Here is a 16,251-nt window from a genome sequence, read left to right as displayed (position 1 = left end):
TAGCCTAATTTAATGAAAGATAAACTTTGCTAAACAGAGCAAAGAGAATCATATCCATTAGAAAAAAAGAATAATCCACAATCCAGAATATACATGGAATTTTGTACCACGCAGACCAAAATAGAAATCTGAACATGGATTTCTGCTTTCTTTACATTAAATTAGATCCCAAAGTGCAACTGAAACACTCACTCTTTACTTTGAAATTAAACCCAAAAAGGATCAAATTGTTCAATGTCATAGAACTATTAAAAACAAATTTGAAAAAGGCAATATATCTGAATAATACATCTCAGATTTGGAAAAGGCCTTCTAAGCATTAAAGATAATGAAAAAAGATGTAATGTCAATAATTCTACAATAAGAAGACTTTTTTGGGAAACAATTTGGCAATCTGCCTCATTAACTACCTAAAAACATATAGCATTTGGCTTTGTGGTTTAACTTCTAAGAATGTCTCCTTAGGCAATGATTAAAGGGTTATGTGCATAAATATTCATGATAGCAGAAAAAAATGAATAGAGCTAAGTGTATAGCAAGACATAAATATTTAATTGAAATTTAGTGTATAAATAGAATGCTTTTTAACACAAATATTTATAAATGTGCATTTGAGTTGACATAGGACATTGCTTATAAAATTTTAAGTGGAAAAGGAAGTATACAGAATGGTATATAAATAGAGTTAGATATAATTTTTCACTATATATATTTGCATGTATAGATAGATGATAGATAGCTGATAGGTGATAGGTAAATATCAGATGTGCAGAGATGGGGGAGAAAAAGAGAATGAGAAGATATTCATCATTTACTGCCATCATCAGCTGGCAGTAAATATATTTGGGAAGGTAATATTCCTTCTTTACAATTTTCTGAAATTTATAAATCTTAGATTTCATAATAAGAATTGAACACATATCATTTAATTAGAAAACATCTCTATATAGTTTCTCCCTCCATGTTCCCCTTGTATTTTCTTTTGTCCATTTGGTTCATGTTATCTATTGAATTACCACTGTTCACCTTAAAACCTTGCCTGCTATTTTCTGCTGGGCATTTCTAAGGTTAGATACATTTAAAATGGAAATACCTAATAAAGAGAAACTACATATTTAAGAAAAAGTGTAAACTCCAAACTATGTGGGTTTAGGAAACAGAAAGGAAATGAAAGAACCCTAAAGATGTCAATTCTAGTCAATTTTCTTTGGGTCAGTAGTTAAGGGAAGCCAAAAACAACTCAATAATCAAGAACAATACTACTTTAATGTAATATTTTTTAAAAAATATTATTGATCTTGACTAATAAGTTTTTGGAGCCCCCTAAAATTCTGTACATGAAGCAAGTACCTCACTCACCTTTGTCCTAGCTCTTCCACCCAATGCCAGAGAGAAACATGGGCTGATCATTCATTTACAAAAGGGTTATCCGATGTTAAAAAAAGGGAGAATGGGATGGGGAGGCTTTTCTGCTTACAATCCATAGAGAGCAAAGAATTGTTCACAGATGACCATGACATTTGTATAGACCATGACATTTGTACACTGTACAAATGTCATAACCTGGCATGACCAGAAAGCAGGTCCCTTGCATGCCATCTTCTTCAATGTAATCACTGCCAGCAGCCATTATAACTTAAACCCTACCAACCTAAGGGAACCTGGTTAACAAAACGTAGCCTGTGTTAATGTCGAGAGCCAAATGGGAGAGAGTAACCTGAAAATTTCTTTCCATTTCAACCTGATCTTTGGTGATCGAGGGCTATGTATGAAGAGTCCATGGAGAAATGTGATCTCATAATTTTTATTTCCTTTGTCCATGAGAAATGTATGAGTCTAGACCCTGATGAGTAATTCTTCAAGAATGAGAGGAAATCAGGATGCAGAAAACCATGCAACCTTCATCAGAATACATATTCGATTTCAAGTCTCTTAACTCTCAGTCCAAGTAGTATTTCCGTGGTGCTATTTTTCGACTCTATCTTGGTTGAGAAAATGACCACCCAGCATAGGCTTACTTCTAGTCATATGTATTTTATTCATCATCTGTGACTAAAGAAAAGAACAAGAGAAAAAGCAGATGTGAAGATAAATGAAACTAGACAAGAAAGTCATGTTAAGGGCTCTTATAACTAAATAAATAGTGTTAAATGAACCATTTACTAAAGACCATTAACAATAACCATGATTTTAACATATTATTATTATTTTAACAATATTTTATTTTAATAATACATAGCAAATTCATAGAGCCTTAAGTATTATGGGACTTCATGGAGTACTTAAAACTGTAATAACCAGTGAGATGGTCAACACAGGTGTGACATGTTGTCCCTGTTTACTGGAGCTATCACTGACTGATTACTACAATCACACCCACCAAGATTGGATACAATCACAGAATTCTTCTTTATTTAGTCCCAGAAGCAATCACCAGACAAATCTGCATGAGAAGAAATCCCCTGCTATCTCTGATTTGGGCTGTAGAGAAAATAGAAATAAAGAAAATCAAAAGTTTTTTATTAAAGTATAATGTATATCTAGAAAAATACACACATTATAAATGTACTGCTGGAAGAATTTCCACAATTCAGGTCCCTAAATCAAGGAACAGGGTACTGTTCCAGAAGTTCCCTTCATGTTTCTTTCAGGTCTGTGATGGTTAGTGTTATATGTTCATTTGGCTAGGCTACTCAGTCAAATGCTGATTTAGGTGTTTTAAAGTTATTTCATGACCTGGTTAACATCTACAATCACTTGCCTTTATATAAGGGAAATTATTCTCAATGATGTGGGTAGGCCCCATTCAATCAGCTAAAAGTCCTTTAAAACTGAGATTTCATCTGTCCCAGGACTATAGCATTGAGTCCTGCCCAGAAATTTCTAGCCTACTAGCTATCCGACACTTGTTAGACTTACCTGCTTCCACAGCTGTGTACGCCAATTCCTCAAACTAAATCTCTTTGTGTGTGTGTGTGTGTGTGTGTGTGTGTGTGTGTAAACACACATATACTGTATACATACGCATATACATTTCCTACTGGTTCCATTTCTCTGGAGAAGCTAACTAATTTACAGTCACTGCTTTTCTGAGGGCAACCTCTTTTCTGACTTTTAACAACATCAATTCATTTTATTAAACACATATTCGGGATCCCTGGGTGGCGCAGCGGTTTGGTGCCTGCCTTTGGCCCAGGGCGCGATCCTGGAGACCCGGGATCGAATCCCACGTCGGGCTCCCAGTGTATGGAGCCTGCTTCTCCCTCTGCCTATGTCTCTGCCCCTCTCTCTCTCTCTCTCTGTGTGTGACTATCATAAATAAATAAAGAATTTTTAAAAAAGCACCTTTAAAAGGAAATTTGTTAACTTAAAAGATGATGATGATTATAAGGATCATTTATTTATTGTACCATCCCGGCAGAAATTGTTTAAGTCCTTCATTTTCCTTATTCAGTGATCATATTTCATGTTTTCCCTTCCTTCCTTCCTTCCTTTCTGCCTGCCTGCCTGCCTTCCTTCCTCTTCTCAATTTTGCAGGTCAGAAAATGGAGGAACTGAGAGATTAAGAATTTCTCCAAGATTCTCACAGAATGTCGCTTAGCTTCATTGCCTCTTTTTTCCATTTCGCACGGTGGTATCCAGCTTCATGACAAATGACAAATGGCTTTCATAACTAACAAAGTAAATGGGTGCAAACATTGCATTGAACTCCACTTTACTCATAAGTACAAAATTTAACTTAAAGAGAAATTGTTTCTACTATTCCCATAGATCATGTTAAGGTTTAACATTTAAAAATGAGGCAAGGATTGCATAATGCATCTTATATATATTTTTAAAGACTTTATTTTTTTATTTGAGAGACAGAGAGGGAGAGCACCAGTGGGGGAGAGGCAGAGAGAGAGAGGGAGAAACAGGCTCCTCACTGAGCAGGGATCTCAGAACCCCAGCATCATTACCTGAGCTGAAGGCAGACATTCAACCAACTGAACTACCCAGGCTCCCCATTATATTTTATAATAAAAATGGGTAAAGTAAAAAAAAAAGAGGGGAGAGAGAGAAAAAGGAACCTCTATCAGTGGTTGATAGTTGTCCTAAAGTCCTTGGAATTTTTAAGGTAATAAAATGCAAACAAAGTGACACAAATTATCATGAAAGTATAAAAATATGAGATTTGGAAAGTACTTTGCAAACTACTTTACCTGATTCTGTATCTGTACTTCATTTTCAGGGCATTATTGCATTATAAGAGGGAGAAAAAGTAATCAACATGCTGCATGCCCGGCAGTACACTAGGACATTTTTCGATGTTTACAAAATTCAATGTTCCCATAGGCCCTGGCATCTTCCATAATGTACAGATGAAGAACTCAAAGCTTGCAGACTTCCGTGTAACCTGTCTACCAAGACTTAAAATGCTTGCTAATCTCAATGACTCCTTCTAAGATGCCTTCACAGCATAGTCACAACTAAGTGGTTCATTTGGTAGAGGTGGTTCCAGTCCCAGAATCTAAATCTCAAACTTAACCTAGTTAACCAGCTCAGAATTATATTCTTTTCTGAAACATTGATGGTGCTCAGAGCAATGGAATGTGCTGATAGGCTGAAATCAACCATCTGGACAGGACTAAGGGAGCATGTGGTGTCGAAATGGTAGCCAGTCATCCAGTGTCTTTGGTTGAGAGATGGGATGGAATTTGAGTGTTAATATCATTGTTGAGCTACTGAATCAAACCAACCATGAAACACAGCCAGGTCCTGGACTTCCATCTAAAATCAATTAATCTCCCTCACTCTGTAAACAATCTAAAGTTGAATTTTCTGTCAGTACTAGCTGGTACAGCAATCACTTTTGGATCTAGTAGGAGAGAGTCCCAGCTGTCTGTTTCCAATGCCCACGTAACTTTCACAACAAAATCCTGCCTTAAGGTGTATTGTAAGTGGAAGGAAGTGTCCATCTTATACTACTATTCGGCCCATTGGAATCCATGAAACATGTGTATGTGGGGTACACACTACCCCATAGGGACTTTTAGGTACAATGTTGTGACTCTGTACCTCCCTGAATAATTCCTCTCATCCCACTTTATCTTGTCTCTTCACCTCGTCTAATCCCTAAATCTACAAATCTTGAATTTCCTCCCTCTATGACCTTTGAACCAGTTGAATTAAGGCACAGAGAAATGGGGGGCCAGACTTGGAATGCAAGGACAGGCCATTCAGAGTATCCAAGACTGACACACTCGGTGGATTCTTTGCAGGGTGGGAAATAGATGACAAAGTGCAGCACTGCCGTGGCTGCTGACCCAAGGATGACACCACAGATGTTACTAATGAGGTCCTCAAGAGTTTATAGTCCATTTGGTGAGGAGGCAACTACTTCTTTGAATCTTGCTGTGTTTTTCGTGCTCACTTGTAACTCCTATGATCTAAAATATTACATTGAAAAGAATAACATTAACCACATGGAGAGTCTAGTTCTCAGATTTTAGAGAAGAGAAGGAGGAACTGAGAATGCTATTTTGAAGCAATAATTGACCTTCAGAAGTACCTGTTCAGAGATGGTTTTATTCCTGTCTGAGCCTGTGGCCCTGTCCTTATCTTGGATGCTCTGAATTAGGTCTTGGTGACTCTGTCCTCTGCCACCACTTATATTTTCCTCATGTCCCAACTGACACTGCTCCGTCTTTTCTCCAAAGATGGTTTTGCCCCTCATGTCACAGATTATGTCAGATGCAAATATCACCAGCTTCCCAATCCAACTCACATAGGTAACCATCTAGAAACTCTTTCTCCCCAGTCTCTAAGGAACACGTGACCTCTTTTTTTTGCAATTCCTTTCAATTCACCTCTTAAATGAATCCCAAAGTTACTTCACCACCTTAAGTTTCACCGATATTATCTTTAAAAAGAGTATAATTAAGCTTACTCAGCTTAGCTTAACTTAGTTAAGCATAAAAAAATGAACTTATGTGTGGAAAACATTTCTGGCCACATTAGTCAAGTGATACACAAATGTTACTCTTACTACATGAAACCAGAATATGTTTACCATAACCCAAGAAAAAAAGTCCAAGTAGAATATTTCAAAAAACTTCTCAAAGAAATATTCTATTTTGACATTGACTTTATATCATTTTTCCTGTTTTCAATGAGGTCTATTATAAGTTTCTTGGCCTGAAAAGTATTAAAAACAACATTACCCTCGTCCTAATCATCTTACAGGCATTTCATTCCTTTTTTAAGCTCTTCATGTGAGGGCTCCCAAAGGGTGAGAGATAATTATTTTATGTCAGTAGAATGCTTGGATCTCCAGCATGACTCCTCTGAGAAACATAATTGTCTAATAATCGTTTGGGACTATAAGGCTCTCATAGTAAAAAGAATGACATCATTTCTAATTTGAAGATTTGGGGCCTTATAAGGAGAAAAATAGGTTAGTTTTCCTAAAAACTTATCTAATTGATTAGCCTCAAAAATGAATATATGTATATATGAATACTATTTGCATTAGTGACAATTATAGAACATTGAATTGGTAGGATTTTTTCCCTTCAGCAATTTATATACAGAATTTATTTCACAATAGATTTTAAGGCTATTAAATTATTTGGAACATCTCCCATAGGATCCCCTATTAATTAGTAGGATGAGGTGAAAAGTATTTAGGTTTAAAACCATGATGCTTAGCAAGAGATACCAAGATGTGATGAAAGGAACAGTGAGGATGGTGAGCATGGGTGAGAAGTGGGGTAGAGTTTTCATCTATCCAGATTTCATTGTGTGACCTTGACAAGCCATGCTTCTTTGTGAGCACCTCCACAAGCCTGGAGACAGTAGTGATAAACAGACCACTGGTCCCAGACAGCCTAACCTTGCAGATGTTTTCCAGAATGGGTCATAATTGTATCTACCATATGTTGAATAAATATTTGTTGAGCACCCTCCTAGCCAGGGATTTAACATGTTTTTGTGATTTAACACTCCCAATTACATAGAGTGGTTAAAATTATTCCCATCTCACTGATGAGGAAATCAAGGCTCAGAGATATTAAGTCACATTGACATTGCCAGAAGAGGAAGCAGTCAAATGGTTTATTTTAAGCAAATGTTTCCTGTGTTCCATGAGACATTTCTCAAGGAGGAAAGTAAAAACTTAAAGACAGAGTAATTGCATGGCAAAGAGGTGCAATAATATAAAATAGATATGACACATCGACCAAATGGACCCACATAGATACTGTGAGTTGAGAACTCATGTTCTATCATAAAACACAAGTGTGCAATGAATGTACACATCTGAGAATATTTCAACAGAGTGGCAGGTGCCCAATCACAGGACATCAATGTCCCATTTCCTGTTAGTCCTTTCCCATCCTTTAGCAACATTACAGAGAGTAACTTGAAAATCTGATACTAATCTAGTTAGAAGAAATTAAAACACTCTAACTTGGCAAAGCATTAATAAATACTAGGATGTGTCAAGAGGGCCTCAGGCGAGATATTTCGGAAAAATCTGTCAACGAAGAACTCCCTGAACAGTCACAAAATTGCTAAAAAGGCCCTCCAAAGGTAAATTCAGTGTTGGCAGGGAGATAAAGGTTCCAAGAAATTTCTGGGGCCTCCAGTGCTGCCTCTGTTATAATGAGTACTGAGCGTATTCCTCTGTGGGGGAAAACTAGAAAAACTTTGGGGTCTAGAAACAAATCTGAGGCCCACCTGACCTCATTAGCAGCAGCATTTGTCTTGGGAAAGGAGGGTCGCTGATTTACTCTGCCATTGAGAAAAGGAAACATAAATCATCTCAATTGGATATAGACTATAAGGAATTATTGAGTCTGACAAAGTTTTGCTTTGCTGTATTTTAGGGGGGTGAGGCAGACAGAATTAAATACAACTTTCCCCCTACCCACACTAAGGAGGTTTATCATAGTCAAGGGACATCTAGGGACTGGGAAACATTAAATTAACATTTATATAATATAACTCAGCTCAGGCTGGAATGAGGGAAATCAATGGGTGGTACTTGCCTTGAGTGAGAACCAACTAGGTAACTGATCTCTAAGGAATATATACAATTTATTATTATTTAGAGAGAGAGTTGGTCTGAATCTTACACTCACATACTAATAAAAGGGGTTATGGAATGTTCTAACCCTATGCTTTGTTGAGGGACCATTAGGGTGATCCTGGGAGAGCTTAGTATGTTTATTTGCAGTTGGGGAATAGAGGGAATTAAGCCTGAGAAGATGAGGATATCAGCTGATTTTAGGGGTGCACCTGACAACTAGGTGTACATCCATCTGTCCACAGATCACATGTTCCTGATACCCAGACATCATTTATAGAACACCATGAAAGAACATAGGGTTGGAGTTGTAATAAAAAGGATCTTAAAAAAAAAAAAAAAAAAAAAAAAGGATCTTGATCTTGGGAACTCTGTGTTTCCTTCTGGTGCTTACCCTTTCCAACGTCCCATTTAATATTTACCTCTTACTTCTCAACATAATTTTCTAAAAAGCTAGGTCTCATCCAAAGCCTTCCACCAAGAGCTGTAAACCCCAGTGGCCTCACAATCCTAAACTCAGGCAGTGAACAAGAGGAACCAGGAACCAAGCTAACTGATTAGAAAAGAGAAATCATGAGCAGGAAGGGAGATCACCTAACGATAAGTTCTGTGTTGTGATTATTATTTGGAAAAGACCATTTTTAATTGCTAACATGAGATGACAATTGCGATTTACAGTGACCATGAGACTTACTATCTAAGAATGACTAGAAAAATCCTGGAGTGTTTTTTCCTCAGTTTTGCGTACATTTCCATATAACAGCAAGGGAAGGATCTTTCCCACTGAATAAAATTTAAAAGTAAAGTGGGAAACAAAACGAAATGCATTTTCTGATCACTTATAAATCTTTGTTGCTTAATACACTGGCTACCATGATTTCCAGGCCTGATTTATCTGGTTGTCACCAACTAAAACATTTGTCCCCTTTCTTTGCACTTAGATTGGTTTGGACTTATGAATTGTTGACATGGGAGTCAATTGTTGACTTCATTTGAAAAGTATCTCATGTTGATTCTTTTAAGTTTATTTTAACAGAGTATAAATTTGGCCCTTCATGAATACACAGAATGCTCTGCAGCTGGTGAATGTTATGGGAGTTTCCTCAAAATGTTTCTGCCCACACAGCTTGGCCTGCAAAGAAGCCCCCTCCCACCAGCCCCCTTCCCTCCTGCCAAACACAATGTGTACACATGCTTCCAGGAACAGAGAATTTCATTTACTCACCTGCCCACAGCTTGGACTCTCAGTTTTGTAGACATAATTATTTGTGTACTTTCCCACTCATTCCCTAGGACATTGTTAACTACAAAATCTGCATAAACTGTGTCAAAACTCAAATGAAATTTTGGTTCACTTTTGTTCATTTCAATCATCTTTTTACACATTTGGGGCTTCATTTAAAAAAAAAAAAAAAAAAGTCCTTATGCTCCATTAGGCCTTAAAACCCTCTACTCTTCTCTTCCCTAACATGGACATAGCTTGTTCCAGGGAGAGGCAATTCTGAGATAAGGGCAAAATGTAGGCTCAAGGTCACAAAATGGGATTACTAGAAAAAAGAATATGTTATTGTAATCTGTTGTTGCTGTTTGTTTTGTGTGTATGGAAGAAATAAAGAGATTCTGAAGAAAACAACATATAACCACAACCCTCCTTTCTCGGAACTCTTTGATTTCTACACTTTTTCCCTCTCTCTTGTGAAATTGATTGGAGGAAGGCTACCAGTGGCAGATGTGTCTACCCACTTCCTGCTTCTCAGAGGCCAAAAATAATAAAATAAAATAAAATAAAATAATAAAATAAAATAAAATAAAATAAAATAACAAGAATATTCCAAAAAAGGACCACAAACTTTCTAGTGCCAAATAGAGTGTTTTGAGTTTTGCCATACTCAAACTCAGATCAGGTTACATACAGATTTTGGACTGTGGCAATAAGGAAAATTTTCCTAGAGTATTCTTTTTTCATGTGTTCCCTAGCTAGGGCAGTGGTGACCTTCGTGGATCCTGGTCCATCATTCAAAGTCAGAATGTTAGCTGTGTATTTATCCATAACACAGCTTATCTATATTGTTAGAGGGCTGGCCCATTTAATTATCAAAGCAAAATGTTTCCACATAATTGATGCCCAGTGATTGTTAGTGGTTATTTTGAGAGGAAAGGAATGGTCAGCTGGGTAAATTTCATGGCAGAAAATAGAATGAACATATAACATACAGCCACTATATGGTGCCATGGTGAAAATAGATGTGAAAATGACTCTCACTTAATTCTTAACAACTCTAACCATGATCCTGTGCCATTAATGTCTTAATACCTGAAAAACTAAACATATCAATATGCAAATTGGCTATTTTTACTCTCATTTATCAGATAAAATGAAAATTCAAAAAGGATGAGTGATTTGTATGAGGTTATGCTTTAACATTTTCATGAACTTGGCTAGTTACATCTGTGCTCTCTGAAAAACTCAGTCAAAATTCGTTCTATTCAGGTATTGTTTCCTCAACAATTTGTCCGTGAATTGGCCCAGGTGTAGAGGCTAGAGCCAACTGACAGATTAAATGTTTCTTTATGTAATCTTTTATTGTAGTATTACATACACAAATAATGCCTGATATACATCAGATAATAAATATGTAATTATTATATTATTAATAACAATTAGATAACATCTCTACAAATAGCTGTCTGGATTTGTCTGATAAGTTATAAGTCCTCCAACAAATACAATAGTCTTATGATTTCTAGGTTTTACTATGCATTCTTTACTATGAAAACTTAGACCATTTTCTCCAATGCATGAACTCTAAGGTAGTTCAAAGCCTGTCAATTATACAAAGAAAAATATGAGTAAAATGCTAGAGTTAGATGCTTTTATGTTACAAGATAGTGAGATTTTTTCATTAATTTTCTGGATGATATATTACTTTATTTGTATTTACTTTTTCATGGTTTTTAAAACTTTTTCTTCTTAATCATACTTCATCTTAGTTTGAAGTGTATTTATCTTTGGGGTTCAAGAGAGAAATAACTAGGTCAATGGACTTTGTTGGGTTTTTTGTTGTTTTGTTTGTTTTTAAATATTTTATTTATTTATTTGAAACAGAGAGCACAACCAGGAAGAGGGGTGGAGGAAGAGGGAGAAGCAGACTCCATGCAGAGCAGGGAGCATGATTCAGGGCTTGATCCCAGGACCCTGGGATCATGACCTGAGCTGAAGGCAGATGCTTAACCGACTGAGCCACCCAGGCTCCCCTGGTCAATGGACTTTGAATAGATGGACATTGAGATTAACATTTTCCATGAATAGAGATGGAACTTTGTGCTTTACTTTCTCCTTTCTTTGAACTCCCTCATGTTTGTATATAAATTCTAGTTTTGGGCCACAAACCAGAGTGGAAGTATGTGCACACTGAGATGCTTAATGGCAATGGATTCGATTCAAGGTAAAAACAAGGTACATGTTGGCCAAGACATTCTTCCTCCAACTTTTATCTCATAGTGTGTTTCTGCAAATTACTAATACCTGGTTGTATTTTTTTTGTACTCTACAATTTACATGACTGTTTCATATATAGTTACTGAATTTGATCCTTAAAATATCTACTGAAATATTGATTACATTTTTATTCCCATTCTATAGATGAAGGCACTAAGACTCAAACAAGTAAAATGATCTGTCCAGTGACTGCAGTCAGGAAATGTTGTAAAATGATTTCAGTCAGGAAAAGCTCTGAAGCTAGGACACAGTTTTAGGTCCTGACAGGCTGATGACCTGTCCAGGAAAGCAACAGTCAAATATGGTTCATACAAGAGATTCTATCTCTTCTCTTTACCTGTAGCAAACTCCAGTGCCCACATCAATAAGTTCACAAAGACAATACCCATTCATTAAACTTCCACTGTACAGTGTAAGACCCGTTTCTAAGGGGTCTGACACACAGTAAATGGAAAAATGTGGCATGTGTCCTTAAGAAACTTATCCATAAAGAAGAGTAATTTGGGGCATCTGAGTGGTGGCATCTGCCTTTGGCTCAGGTTATGATCTCAAGTTCCTGGGATGAGCCCCAGGGGGCTCCCTGCTCAGCAGGAAGTCTACTTCTCCCTCTCTCTCTGCCCCTCCCCCCCCATACCACTTGTGCACACGCACTCTCTCTCTCTCTCTCTGTCTCAAATAAATAAAATCTTAAAAAAAAAAGAAGATGAAGAGTAATTCTACCTGAAAGTCTCTTCTAGTACGCAGTAACCTCTGAAAGTCCCAAAGAGATGGTCATTAGATCAATTTACTACTCCTAACTCTTACAGTGAATGGTCAGGCATTACAGGGCTCAGGTATTCAGGTATAGAACACACATTACTTCTAAAATGTCTTTTTAAAAGAGTCACATTCTTATATTTAAAATATCAGCTATGGCTAAACTTTAGCTATTATATTATATTATATTTATATTATTATATTATAATTAATTTGCATTACCTTTTTTGTATTTAAGGACTATAGAAGGCTTTTCTGATGACCAAATGGAGAAAAGCATATTCCAATGTGATAAACATAAAGAGTGTGACCCTGGAAAGCAGGTCAGAATGCTCTAGGAAGGCTTAGCAAATGAGAGTCAGAGAGATAATCACTGATGATGCCTTCCATGCTCTTCACTAGGATGATGGCTTCAGAAAGGCTAAGGGGATAGGGAAAAAAGAGAGGAGTGCTTCATTCATACACAAATGCTGTTAATAAGGTTTCAGCAAGACAAAAAATAAGGAAAATGTATTTTTAGTTGAAGTGGCAAGGAAGTTGATATTTACCAAGAACCTATTATGCTAAACACTTTATATAAACTTTCTGTTATCATTTTTCCTTAGTTCAGCACAAATAATGAGAACCCTTCTGCATTAATAACTACTTTCAGTTTCAAGTAATTTAACTCTAACTGCATTTAATGTATCCATTATGTTATGGGTAAAAGGTGAGCACGGGATTGCCTTGAAGAATGGATCATAAAGATGTAACTAAAAAGAGTGTGCTCACAAACACAGAATTCAAGCGATTTACTCACTTAAGCATCTTCCAATTGACTTAATTAAGTATTTGTGACACATGAAACAATGAATGCTTTATCTGATATGTCATTTGCAAATATCTTCTCCCATTTTGTAGGTTGCCTTTTAGTTTTGTTGACTGTTTCTTGTGTTGTGCAGAAGCTTTTCATCTTGATGAAGTCCCAATAGTTCATTTAGTTTCCCTTGTCTTTGGAGACATGTCTAGCAAGGAGTTGCTGCAGCCAAGGTCAAAAAGGTTGCTGCCTATGTTCTCTAGGATTTTGATGGATTCCTGTCTCACATTTAGATATTTCATCCATTTTGAGTTTATCTTTGTGTATAGTATAAAAAATGGTCCAGTTTCATTCGTTTACTTGTGGCTGTCCAATTTTCCCAACACCATTTATTGAAAAGACTGTCTTTTTTCCATTGGATATTATTTCCTGCTTTTTCAAAGATTAGTTGACCATAGAGCTGAAAATTCATTTCGGTTTTCCATTCTGTTTCATTGATCTATGTGCCTGTTTTGGTGCCTACCTTACTGCCTTGATGATTACAGTTTTGTAATATAGCTTGAAGTCTGGCATTGTGATGCCACCAACTTTGGTTTTCTTTTTCAACATTCTTATGGCTGTTTGGAGTCCTTTCTGGTTCCATACAAATTTTAGGAATATTTGTTCCAGCCCTGTGAAAAAAGTCCATGGTATTTTGATAGGGATTGTACTGAATGTGATCCAAAGGGATTCCTGCACCCCAATATTTATGGCAGCAATGTCCACAATAGCCAAATTATAGAAAAAGCCCAGATGCCCATCACCAGGGGAATGGATAAAGAAAATGTAATATATATATATATATATATATATATATATATATATATATAATTTATAATATTATACACACACAATGGAATACTACTCAGCCATCAAAAAAAGAAATTTTGCCATTTACAATGACATGGATGGAACTAGAGGGTATTATGCTAAGCAAAATAAGTCAATCAGAGAAAGACAATTATATGATCTCACTCATATGTGGAATTTAAGAAACAAAACAGAGGATCATAGGGGAAAGGAGGGAAAAATAAAGCAAGATGAAATCATAAAGGGAGACAAACCATAAGAGATTCTTAATCATAGGAACAAACAGGATTGCTGGAGGGGTGGTGGGGAGGTATTGGGTGATGGACATTAAGGAGGGCATGTGATTAGCACTGGTATTATATGCAACTGATGAATTATTGAACACTATATCTGAAACTAATGAACTTATATATTTTTTTTACATACAATGCATAGAACAGTAAAGAAAAAAAGAAACAATGAAAGCTTTGATATCATAAGTAGTGAGAAGTGTTTCTTCCTATAAGCAATATAGTACTAGCAGTAATTCTTGAAGACCTTACTATAACCCACCAAATTTCTGTCTCCCTTTTTCAACAAAGAGAAGGAAAGCTCTGAGGTCTTACAGATGACTTCATAATTTTTCTTCTAGTCTCTGCTGCAAACATAGCCAGGAAGGAATATGAGTTTAGCTAACACAATGTTACCTCCTTTATTATTCCCACCTGAGGAATTCTGAAACTAAAGAATTTTTCCCCTGTGGGATTTCCAAGAGAAAATAAGAGCTAGCCTGAAGGATAATTGTTATATTATATTTCATTTTGGCTACCCAGAGAAGGTCTGTACTAATCAGGGTCCAATTAGAAAAAGAGAAATGGTTAAATGTTTTAAACAGAGAGAATTTAATCCATGGAATTAGTGATAGAACAGCTGGGTGAAAAGAAGAGATGATGAGGATACCATAGATTAAGAAAATCAAGAAGCCACATGCTACCCATAGGGTCAAAGGGGATGGTGGGAGCACCAATAACCAAGGGCTAGGTCCTCCAAGGCAAATGGGGCTAACGTGGGTTTACCCAGCTTGAGTTAGAGCCATGGAGGAGCTAAACCTGAGACTGGAAGAAAGATAAAGAAATAGCCTGACATCCCTCCCCACCAAAACCAGTTAGCTCTGATTCTAGAGCTCTTCTGAAAATTTCTGATCAAACTGGCTTTAACATTATTCTCAGCATGACTAAACTTTAGGGAAGTTTGTTTCTGATTATTTGTCCCTACTTCTTTTTTTGTAGAGAATTTAGAGAATTGGTATTTGCAAATTCTTTCTCTGCTTTGAAACATATATGTCTCCTAAGAAGCTTCTTATCAGTGTCAGGACCCAAGAAATGTCTTTCTCAAGGACCTAGAAATCATCTTTCCTCAAAATCCAAGGAGAAAGTTTACTATCTTCCAGTCTCAGTGGGAAAGTAGGAGCCTACCATCAGAGGATGCCTTGTTTCCCCTTGTAAAACTACTGTCATGAAGATAGGAGGAAGTTTACTTTTCCTTTGGGTAAAGCCAATTACCAAACAGAAGTGGCAATAATTCCCCCATCCCAGTTCTTAAAAACTTTCTGTTAAGAAACATCTATGAACTCGTTTTTGATACCTGCAATACTCCTCTCTCCCATTGAAGTCACTATCTCTCCCCTAGTGCAATTGTCTTGCATGAAATCTCCTGTTTGATTTTTTCCAGCCAATTCTTACTTTGACACCTCCCTGCTCTCTCTTCAGCTCATCCTATTCCCTAATGATCTTTTCAACAAGGAGGGATGGGATTCTCAACTGACTTACTCATGTTCCGGGAAGTTGAGGGAGATTACTTAGATGTGTGCTCAAATGGCTCTAGCCTAAAGCAAGTTGCAATTTGTAAATCAAGTTGGCTTCACTCCCAAAGGGCCACCAATTAAGAAAATGAGGTTAGGTTCCAGTCTGTCCTCTCTCTCTCTTTTGTCTCTTCTCTCTATATACACCATGCACACCCATTGGTCTCATTTAAAAGAAGGGTGTATCCTTATGTTTTTAAGAAAAAAAATGACCAAACCTGATATATGCAACAACAACCAGATCCTTCTATGGTGAAAGGCTTGACACCTGGCTGCTGGTAGGGCTGTTGCCCTCAGCTGCCATCTCCTTCAGTGACACCTCACTGTAGAGAGAGCTCTTGTCCAGCAGACACTGGGAACTCTAACTGAATGACTGGCTCAAGACAGGACAATTCTTCTTCAGCTAATTTTCCAGCTCCACAGCTCCCATGGAATCGGCCAAG

General features: G+C 36.9%; 1 long non-coding RNA gene across 1 annotated transcript; it reads right to left on the bottom strand.

Annotated features, from left to right (window-relative positions):
• Positions 1-1,849: 1,849 nt before the first annotated feature.
• On the bottom strand, positions 1,850-12,731 carry LOC119865302. Its single transcript, XR_005376706.1, has 3 exons — positions 12,546-12,731; positions 2,381-2,481; positions 1,850-2,052 (listed from the first exon to the last, which is right to left on the bottom strand). It is a non-coding gene; the product is annotated as an uncharacterized LOC119865302 (long non-coding RNA).
• Positions 12,732-16,251: the final 3,520 nt, after the last annotated feature.

Source organism: Canis lupus, chromosome 23 (assembly GCF_011100685.1).
Source record: "Canis lupus familiaris isolate Mischka breed German Shepherd chromosome 23, alternate assembly UU_Cfam_GSD_1.0, whole genome shotgun sequence".
NCBI lineage: Eukaryota > Metazoa > Chordata > Mammalia > Carnivora > Canidae > Canis > Canis lupus.
Note: the sequence above shows the minus strand (reverse complement) of the source record. Positions and strands in the feature narration are given on the sequence as shown.